The sequence below is a fragment of the Quercus suber genome, unplaced genomic scaffold (assembly GCF_002906115.3).
Source record: "Quercus suber isolate HL8 unplaced genomic scaffold, Cork oak 2.0 scaffold_304, whole genome shotgun sequence".
Lineage (NCBI taxonomy): Eukaryota > Viridiplantae > Streptophyta > Magnoliopsida > Fagales > Fagaceae > Quercus > Quercus suber.
In genome coordinates, this window is record NW_027069760.1 from 673,578 (window position 1) to 684,972 (window position 11,395).

The 11,395-nt window shown below is 33.8% G+C and overlaps 1 long non-coding RNA gene across 1 annotated transcript; it reads left to right on the forward strand.

Moving 5' to 3' along the window:
* The first annotated feature begins 3,097 nt into the window (after window positions 1-3,097).
* Window positions 3,098-10,933, forward strand: LOC136071349 (uncharacterized). Its single transcript, XR_010632635.1, has 2 exons — window positions 3,098-3,367; window positions 10,522-10,933. It is a non-coding gene; the product is annotated as an uncharacterized LOC136071349 (long non-coding RNA).
* Window positions 10,934-11,395: the final 462 nt, after the last annotated feature.

Sequence of the window (11,395 nt, forward strand, 5' to 3'; positions counted from 1 at the left end):
TCTAAGTTGTAAAATGTTATTCATTAAGACATGATATGCTCAAAAATTCAAGCCCAACAACTAACAATTTTATTGTTCCTATTAATTATCCACATTTGAAAAAAATATTATAAGATCACCTGCCTAAATTAGCTAAAACTCATAACTTTGCATGAATTATTTTTTCAATTGCATACCAATTTTTCTTTCTTAAGCTTACGCAAGAGTCAAGTAGTTATGCTTATAAGGTATGGAAGAAAATTGGAATGATGTTCAATACTCGTGCATGTATTCATTTAAAAGGCGTGAGGTTCATTGGAGTGCATGTATCAAAAAAAAAAAAAAAAAAAAAAAAAAAAAAACTATTCCAAATTAATTAGAATTTGAAATGTATGGATCCAATTTGTATCAATTGATTTCTATTTTTTGTAGGTGGGATTTAATCATCCATCCATTATTCAAATAAATTTATTAGTTAAAGTAATTTGAACCCATTTATATACTTAATTAAACTTTAATTTTTTAAGAGCCGTATAGCTCAACTAGTACCTTGAAAATGGATTGTATAAATTAGTAAATAGGTTCATATGATATCAAATTATTTTTGTAGTTTATGATAATAAAAATAGTTTATTTGTAATAAAAATTCATTGAATTATAAAAGATAAAAAAATTTATTCATAGTTTTATATATATAGGAAAAAAAAAAAAGCAAACCAAACAGCACATGAACAAGTTCAAGCTTATCCACAAGCAAATGAACAAAACTTTAATATATAATTTTGTTGGTAATAAGCTTGAATTCAACTTATATTCGAAATAAAATAAAATGAATAAACCTGAAGTTTTAATATTCAGTTCGGCTTGTGTACAGTATTATTTAAGACCAATTTACTCATTTGGCACCTCAGATGTTCCCAAAAACTTAAAAGAAAAAGAAAAAGATGTTGCAAACTGAACAATTTTGAAAGAGCATGATGGCAATTGATAAAAGATAAGATCTAATTAATCAAGGTCCATTTATTTTAGACCAAAAAATTTTTTAAAAAAAAAAAATCGATGTCCATATATTAAGAATTAATTTCTCATATAATAGATTGGAAATGAATCAATATCAGAAATTTTAAGGTTCCATCAAAATGAATAGTGATTGGTGAAGCCAATCTTATTTTTGAAATTTGTAACTATTTGGAGCCAATATGAGTAAAATGAATAAATGATACTCTATTTAAAATTTTACTTTCCATCTTGTCAATGGGATTTAAATTGCTCAAAGACTCCTCCAAGATTCATTAAGAAAATCTAAACTGACAATAGTGGCAGATCTAGGAATTTTTTTTAAAGTACTCACTAAGAAATTTAAATTATACAAAATATAATAAAGCGATAACTTGAATATTTACTATAATTGTAAGTCGAGTCACTAAGGAGAGCAAAATTGTTGCGACTGCAAAACCAAAAAGCATATAATTGTCATCACTATTAAGGAGAATTGACAACTACAATATTTTTCTTTGTACCATTTATTAGGGAAAAATGAAACTAGAAATTATTTTTATTGAATAGGTTAAACGAGCTACAAATTTGAATATTTAACGAATTTTATCTTTTTGTTTTATAATATGTTTTTTGTTAAATAATTTGATCGATTGATGTTGTTTGGTCTTGTCTTGTTTTTGTTTGGTTTATGTTTGTTGTTATTTGGGCTAATATTTATTATTTTTATTTAAGCTTTTTCTTTTTTATTTTATAAAAGGGATTAAGGATTTTTTTAGAGTTAGAATTAATTTTGGAGTAATGCTACGTCCACAACATTTTTACAATAAATCTTATGCAAAAAGCTGTTATTAGTGAGTAAAAAAATAATATCATTATTAGGCCTAAATTATAATTAGTAACAGCTTACCACATTAGATTTATTGTGAAAATATTGTAAAAATGTTATGAATGTAGCATTATTTTTATTTTAATTAAACCCAACCTTTTGTAATTCTTAAGTCAAGATGTTCAACATTTTTATTAGGGTGATCACAATAGGTTAGTTTAATACATAATAATTTTTTATAAGTGTATATATATATTTTTTTACAAGTCAAGATGGTCTTGTGAGTACCCTATCTTGCATGTGGAAGAGCTAGTGCGTGTCCCTCGGGGCGAGTTTAGAAGATGGAAGTTCCTAGTCGTGGTAGGAAAGCTTTTCCCAAGATTCCCCCAATACCTTGGGGTGTGGGCCACATCCCTTACCTTGGTCATGAATGCTAGAAAGAGCAATCATCTTGGCTCTTGTCAGTGGTAAGCACGGTTTCATCTCAGCCAAGGGAAACCATCTTCTTGTTACCTATAACTTGGGCCGGGCCTATTCCTAGGGTATATCTCTTTACTTAGCCCAAATCCTTGGTCCATGTCCAAGTTCATCCCTCCACAATATCTATACCAATCCTATTAATAACAGGATTCTTTGTTTAGGTTTCAACGTTTTGCGCCTTCACACAACTTCTTAAACTCTCTAAAATACCCATATTTTTTAGTTATATAATTTTAAATTAAAAAAACACAAATTGGTTAAAAAAAATTTAATTAAAAAACACAAACTATTCCTAAGTTTTAGGTTTTTTCTTTTATCTTCTCTATCCAACCTAAAATTTAGAGCATCTCCAGCAGCCTCTCCAAATTTTCTCCAAATTTTTACCTATTTGGAGAATGAACAGTGACATTTAGTTTTTACCTACCCATTTTTTCAAATACACTTTCCAACAGACTCTCTATTATTTCTCTATCTCATTTAAATATTATTTTTTCATTTATTATTTATTCTTTTTTTAATCATCATTTATTCTTTTTTTAACAACTATAGTTTTCAATGAGAAGTGCTATGTTCACAACATTTTATGCAATACTTTCACAACAAAATTTATGTAGAAAGTTGTTACTAGTTCTAATTTGAACCCACCATTAAAATTATTTTTTTACTTGCCAATATTAACTAATAACAATCTATTACTCAAAATTTATTGTGAAAATATTATGGTAGTATTTTTCAATTATGATTTTTTATTTTTCCCTTATCTTTTTTTCTTCATCCACACGTTTATTTTCTTTTCTTTTTTCCTCTTTTTTCTCCACCACACCTTTCCCTTTATCTCTATCTTTTCTTTTCTTTTCTTTTCTTCTCCCTAGCACTTTCTAGAGCCCTCTTTTCTTTTTTTTCTTTTCTTCTCTTCAGCTGGAGCTCTGGGAGAACTTTTCTTTTTTTTCTTTTCTTCTCTTCTGTTGGAGCTCTAGGAGCACTTAGCAGCACTTCGGCTGGAGCTCCCTGTCACACATGAAGATTGTCCGCTTGTCCTTCTCCCACCACTGCATATCCTCCTCCCCACCGAGGCTCAAATGGGTCAGCTTTGCTTCTTTTTCTTTTTTCTTTTTTCTTTTTTAATTTGATTAGTTTTAAAATTGTGATTTGAGTTTGTATTTTGATTGAGACTGAGTATAGAGATGTTTGAGAGAAATGATCAAGAATAGTTCTGTTTTCTTTTTCTCTTTTCTCTTTTTTTTTCTTTTATTTTTCTGATTTCATTTGGTTTATGAGAAAAATTATTTTCGTGTTTGGATTGTATTTTGCGTTTTGTAGCCATTGAGATAAAGAAGAGAGACGGAGTGACGAAGAAAGAGAAAGGAAGAAAAGAGAAAAAAAAATTTTAATTCAACCGGTATTAGTTTAATGAGAAATAATATTTGCATTAGCTACAGTGATTGCTACAGTGCTCTCCAGGCCTAGAGAGCTACTGTAGCAATTCTATAAAAAAAAAATTGGAGATAGAGAGGCTATTGGAGGGCTGTTTTTTTGTGAACAGTATCTTTTCTCTCCAAAATTTGAAGATGGCCAACCCTATTGGAGATGCTCTTAGGACACTATCACTATCTCTCTCTTTTTTTTTTTTTTTAAAAGAAGAATCTCTATCTAATTTTTAAACATTATTCTACATTATCTTGCTTCTTTTTAAAAAAAAAAAATATACAAACGGTTATTTATATATCACTTTTAAACATTATAAAACTAAACCAAAATAAATAAAAGTATTGTTGCACTCGCAAAGCGCATATGATAAATCTAATATTGTAATATGGAAATTAAGAAAAAAAATTTACTTAAAAAGATATACGTAAAAAGGAAAACTATAAGCTTTCATTGGTTCACACTCATACCAAGAAAATGTTGCCATTCTATTTGGAAGTTTGGAGGGATACGAGAGTAAAGGGAAAATGGGGAAAAATAAAAATGGGAGGAGAAGCCAAGGAGAATTATTACCCTTCCCCTTAATTAGATATTTTAAAATTTAATTTGAGAGGGAGACATGGAAGTAGAGAAGAGTGATCTTATATCACATGCACATGTTGTGCTACATGCTCACAACATTTTATTGTGTGTTCATCAACCATTTCATGTGTCTATGAATGTACTAGAAATCTAGTAATAGATGAATTGGAGTAATGGTGAATAGAAGATAGTTTTTATGATAAATATCACAAATGTATAGTTGGCAGTTTTTACAATAATATTCACAAAGTATAATGCTGCTTATACTTACTTATCTATATAAATCTTAAAGTTGAAGTGTTGCTATGTTCAGGATGAGCCACATCAGCGGCCATGTTATCACCATCGTTTTTCCTGAATTTCTCTTATATCTATATAAATCTAAAAGCTGAAATATAGCATTTAATATTACTACGCTCAAGTTGAGTTACATCAGCAGTCATGTCATTACCATTCTTTTTCCTGAATTTCTCCAACAATTTAAAAATAGTTTTCCTAAATTCTAAAATACTAATAAAAGATAATAATTTCTAGCCCTATCTCCACCATAAAGTTCAATCTTTATAGCTTTAATTCCACCATAAAGCCCAAATCCAAGCACGTGTTTCATGGTTTCAATTTTGTGTTTCACGGTTTCAAATTTAAACAACCTTTGTGTTTCACGGTTACTATTTTAGATGGCAACCCTTTGTGTTTCATGGTTACAATTCCAAACGGCAACCCTTTGTATTCCACGGTTACAATCTCAAATGGCAACCCTTCAGTTTCCTAACACCAAACTTCGACTTTCTAACTCCTTCATCTCTTCCTCTCCTCACACTATATTAATACTAAGAAGCTAGATGATTCAATTCAGGTATCTCTAAATCTCAGTTGTTTTGTAAGAATTAGATTAATAGTATTGTTTTTTTTTTTTATTGCTAGTGTAGGGACTGGATTTGAGTACTTCTACTATTTGATAAGTGAACTCAAGTCCAACTAGCCTAATACAATAAATTTATAGAGAGTGGGTCAAAGAGCTAGATTTTAGTGCATGGACAACGGTTAATATGATATTTATGACAATCAAATAAAGATGAACTGAGTTTATCTAAGAAAGTTTGTTCTTGGCACAATCCAAGAAGCTCTGCTCTGGTAAATATTGAATGAGAGTGGTTACAGGAGTTCTTGAGATTGTTTTTGTACCCCCCTCCTCTATGGTGGGTTTTTCCTATTATATAGTCTTCTTCAAACGATCTTGGCCTTCCACTTATTGATTATCCAAGCCTATACTTGAGTACCTGTCCCATCAGTCACCCTCTCTGGCACTCTGTGAGTTGCGGAAACCGAGGTAGCACTGTTCAGGAGTCATTTACTCATTAATGCGGCCATGACGTTAGTTGTGGGCATTTAATGCAGATGTGATAGTTTCTTCTTGAATTGCTCCTCTACTATGGTCTTATGGCTGGTCCATTGTACTTGTCATTCTTTTTGGAATGCTCTAGGAGGCTGCCTTTGATGGAGTGCCGCTCTTCCCTTTTATGATCTTGGTTAACCGAGGACAGGATTGTCCTCAGCGATGTTCCTCGGCAATTTGGACTTTCTTCGTTCATCTTCGGACATTCCTTCCTCCTCAGCATGGACCTTGGGTTCAGCATAAAATAGGCGGGGGATGCCAAATTCTTTAGCCCCACAATAACCCCTCAAAATCCTACTGTCCGGCTCCTCGGACGAAGAGGAGGATTTTGATATCCTCAGACCTTTGTCATGGCTTGTCAAGTCTTACCCTCCATCAATACTAGAGTCTCTTCGCCTGCCGAAGGCACATTCCTGACGCTTAGATATACGAGGTGCGCCCTCATTAATATCTTTATAAAGTAACGCAGATCCAACGGTCGAGGATTTCTTTGGAAATTGGGCGGGATTTATTTCTCTTGTAACTCTTTCTTTGAATTTCATGTGAATTAGTTTCCACTAGATTTCGCCTTCTATATAAGGCACCCTAGGGGAACCGTTCTTTCAAATTCATATATTCTTGAGTTTCGCAGGAATCTCAGGTTCTCAACCCTTCAGGCACTCTCAAGGACCTGGCCAATATCGTGATTAAGGCCTAGGGGATAAGGTGGTCGAGCATAAAGGCAAGGGCAAGGAAACCAAGCCCCCCTTAGAAACCAAGGATGCCGCCCAGGTCCTGGGTGACGCAGTTGTGGCAAAGGAAGCAAAGGCCAAAAATGTTAATATCTTTCAATCGAGCAAGAAAAAAGACTCTCCTCCTTCAGCCAAGAACCAGAGCAGGTGTAGATCGCATCAAACTTTTGGTGCGACAAAGTTTGGTTCTCACTTGGCGACATATATCAAGTGTGCATAGATATGAAAGCGACCCAAGGTTGATCAAGCAAATCAACAAGGACAAGGATAAACGAGTTTCCTGTTTCTCAGCCTTAGTAGCAGGACATCTTGCAGTTAGGAGAAAATGGGTCCATCAAGCGTTTCCACCCCCGCCCTTTCTTCTTTCTCATCGCCGGTACCACCCATACTGGCTTGATTGCTGCTAGAACAAGATTGTGAATCTACCATTCCTATAGGCTTTCTCTTTTTATAGTTAACTTTAAAACAAGCCTGCTTAAACCACTTGGTATATGATGTACCTTTCCTTTATTTAATAAAAAGTGATGTACCTTTCCTTTATTTAATAAAAATGGTTGCACTTTTTACTTTATGAATCTTTCCTTTCTCTGCAGTAATTATTTCGTTTATAGGTGTGTTTTTATTTTTCCCTCCAATAGGACTTAGAGCTGATGTTGTTGACGGTAACGAAAAGTTGTCACCCTAACTTTAGCAAAACCGATGGTAGCACCCGCTACTAACCTTAAATAAGTTAACTATGTAGGAATAATCAGGAACATAACCATGTGCTCTATACCACAAACTGTGTAACCATCAAAGAAAGTTGGATTTAAAGTAAGTGATCCGAGGGGACCATCGTGCATTAATGCTTTGTTCGACATTTATAATGACGTCATAGCGTTGGTTTTCCCTAAGCGTCTGGTTCAAGGATCCAGGCATGCCTCAGGTTCTGTCTAATCCTTAAGTAGTCGCCGAAAGTTATTAGTTTCTCCATAGGTTTATGGACCGAGGACCCATGCAAGACCTTGATTCTGTCTAACACTTAAATAGTTGCCAAAAGTTATTAGTTTCCCCATAAGGTTGTGGTCCGAGGAGCCATGCAAGACCTTGGTTCTATCTAACACTTAGATAGTTACCAAAAGTTATTAGTTTTCCCATAGGTTTGTGGTCCAAAGAGCCATGCAAGACCTTGGTTCTATCTAACACTTAGATATTTGTCAAAAGTTATTAATTTCCCCATAGGTTTGTGGTCTGAAGAGCCATGCAAAACCTTAGTTCTGTCTAACACTTAGATAGTTGCCAAAAGTTATTAGTTTCCCCATAAGTTTGTGGTCTGAGGAGCCATGCAAGACCTTGATTCTGTCTAATACTTAGATAGTTGCCAAAAGTTATTAGTTTCCTCATAGGTTTGTGGTTCGATGAGCCATGCAAGACCTTGGTTCTGTCTAATACTTAGATATTTGTCAAAAGTTATTAGTTTCCCCATAGGTTTGTGGTCTGAGGAGCCATGCAAGACCTTGGCTCTGTCTAACACTTAGATAATCGCCAAAATTTATTAGTTTCCCCATAGGTTTGTGGTCCAAGGAGCCATGTAAGACCCTAGTTCTGTCTAACACTTAGATAATTGTCAGTGTGTGTTAATTCCCCAAAGTAGGAGCTTCGAGGACCCCTGATAGCTAAGGTTCCGTTTAACCACTTCAGTAGATTAAAGGATATCAATATACACCTTCCAGAACTAGCCCCGTTGCGGAGCCCCCTTGAATCGCTCTGTGTTGCTGCCACTTCCTTGAATGAAGGTCTAGTGAACTCAGCCACCAGATTCGTGAGGACCTAACCCTTGACCGAGGTACGAGGTATGTACTTAATATCAAAAACCCCTAGATCTGTGCCTCATTTAGCAATCCTCCCTGTATAATCCGCACTTTGAAGTATAAACCTCCATAATGGCTTTCCCCAAGGACTCTTGCTGATGGGGGCCTGATCCTATCTAAACTAACCGTTGCACTCGCTATCATACAAGCTCTCCCCACAGACGGCACCAATTGTAGAGACTGGATTTGAACACTTCTACTATTGGATGAGTGAACTCAAGCCTAACTAGCCCAATACAATAAATTTATAGAAAGTAGGTTAAAGAGCTAGGTTTTAGTGCATGGACAACGGTTAATATGATACTTATGACAATCAAACAGAGATGAACTGAGTTTATCTAAGAAAATTTGTTCTCGACACAATTCGAGGAGCTTTGCTCTGGTAAATATTGAATGAGAGTGGTTATAGGAGTTCTTGAGATTGTTTTTGTACCCCCCCTCCTCTATGGCGGGTTTCTCTTATTATATGGTTCTCTTCAAACGATCTTGGCCTTCCACTTGTTGATTATCTAAGCTTATACTTGAGTGCATGTCCCATCAATCACCCTCTTTGGCGCTTTGTGAGTTGCGGTAACCAAGGTAGCACTGTTCAGGGTCATTTCCTCATTAATGCGGCCAGGACGTTAGTTGTGAGCATTTAATGCGGAGGTGACAGTTTCTCCTTGAATTGCTCTTCCACTGTGCTCCTATGGCTAGTTCATTATACTCGTCATTCTTTTTGGAATGCTCTGGGAGGTTACCTGTGATGGAGTGCCGCTCTTCCCTTCTATGATCTTGGTTGACCGAGGACAGAATTGTCCTCGGCGTGTGCCTTAGGCTTAGCATAAAATGAGCCGGGGTTGCCAAATTCTTTGGCCCCACAACTGGTTTTTATTTTTTATTTTTTATTTTTTACTACCTCTTTTGTGTTTATGGGTCATATATGGGTTTTTATGTATTTGGGTTGGGTCTTATCTTGTGTGATACATTATTATTATTATTATTATTATTTATTTTTTTTTTTTTTTTTTCCTTCATGTTTGAATTGAATGCTTGAGATTGTAACATTTTTGTTTTATATGGTGTAACCTGTGTGAAACTGTAAATAAGTGCCTTGTGTGATGAGTTTGTTACTTTGATAAAAATAGTTACCTAAATTCTAAAATACTAATAAAAATAATAATTCCTAGCCCTATTTCTACCATAAAGCTCAATCTTTATAGCTTTAATTTCACTATAAAGCCCAAACCCAAGGATGTGTTTCATGGTTTCAATTTTGTGTTTCACGACTGGTTTCAAATTTAAACACGGCAACTCTTTATGTTTCATGATTACAATTTTAGATGGCAACCCTTTGTGTTTCACGGTTACAATTCCAATCGACAACCCTTTGTGTTCCACGGTTACAATCTCAAACAGCAACCATTCAGCTTCCTAACGCCAGACTTCGGCTTTCTAACTCCATCTCTTCCTCTCCTCACACTATATTAATACTGAGAAGTTGGATGATTCAATTTTGATATCTCTAAATCCTAGTTGCTTTGTAAGATTTAGATTAATAGTATTGTTTCTTTTGATTGCTGTTTTTTCTTTTTCTTTTTCTTTTTAAATTTTGTTACTACCTCTTTTGTGTTGTAGGTCATATATAGGTTTTTACATATTTGGGTTGGGTCTTATCCTAGGTGATACATTATTTATTTGTTTTTGCACTGATATATGAGTGTTTGTTTCTATGTTTAAAATTGATTTGGGTTTTTTTTTTTTTTTTTCATGTTTGAATTGAATGTTTGAGATTGTAACTTTTTTGTTTTATATGGTATAAACTATGTGAAACTGTAAATAATTTCCCTGTGTGATGAGTTAGTTAATTTGATTAGAGGAGTATATGACTAAAATTAGCATTTGATTGACACATCCTCTTAGAGATTAGCATTGTAATAGAACTGTTAAGAACTACGAAATTACCGATGCGTATATGAGTGAACACACTTATATGTTAACATAGTCATAAGTCATAACTCATAAGATATCAATTAATCAAATTGCATGATAAGTAATGCCTATAATTCCGTTTATCAAAAACAAAAAATATTTGTAATCCCACTATTTTACTATTTCTTTTTTTCATCTACTCTACTTAATAGAGTGGAGAGTGGCCCCATTTATGATGACTCAATTCTTGATAGTCTTATGCATGAATTGGAGTCTCAATTCTAATATCCCTTAAGGCCAAGTAATGGAATCGATTGGATTTATCTGTATAGTTTTGTACAGGTGATTTTGCTGTAAGTTGGGTTCTCATTTGCTGTAATGGTGTCAATCTTTGTGTTGTATATGGAGGTTGCAACTAAAGCTGCAATATGTTGTACAGAATGATGCAGAGCTTGCTCTATTGCTTGGATGTTTGGCTTGCGCTAGTGTATTTTTTGTTAGACATGGATTTATTTAAAGATTTTGAGTTTATTAACAACTATGTGTGTGGGTATGTGTAAGTATTTGCTGTCATTTTTGTATGTAAGTATTTGGGTTGGGTCTTATCCTGTGTGATTTCAATGAACATGTAGTGTAAGAGTATAACATTTGCTACCATTTGTCAACCACTTTGTTTTATGGCTACTAATTTCTGCAATGTATGGTGTACCCACTAAAATTCAATACTATACTTAGAACATACTACTTCTCCTTTTCTCTTGGTCTCCTCATTTAAGTGAATTCCTCATTCATCATTGGAATCAATTAAAAATTCCTTCTATTATGATTTTTGGACTAAAGCCAATCTTCTAGCACTGGGACACTCTTCCTCCTTCCATGTCCCTTCCAAAGTGAACAGTAAAAAAATCCAGCATTTATTGATGACACTCAACAAATTTGCTTAAAATTTGGAAAAGAAAACAACAAAATCACTTCAAAAAAAAAATGCAAGAATAATAAAAAGAAAGGAAAATGAAAAATACCCACAGTTTCTTAATGGCAAAATTGAGATAAAAACATCTAATTCCACTTTTTTGCACAAAGAATTGATATAAAAACATTGTATAATTGATTGGTTTCCTTTATTTATCAATAACACTTTCATGTATTTTTGTTTTATTTGGTCACTTTGAATGAAACTAGCGAAAAGGTAAACAATAACATCTCTATTACTTAA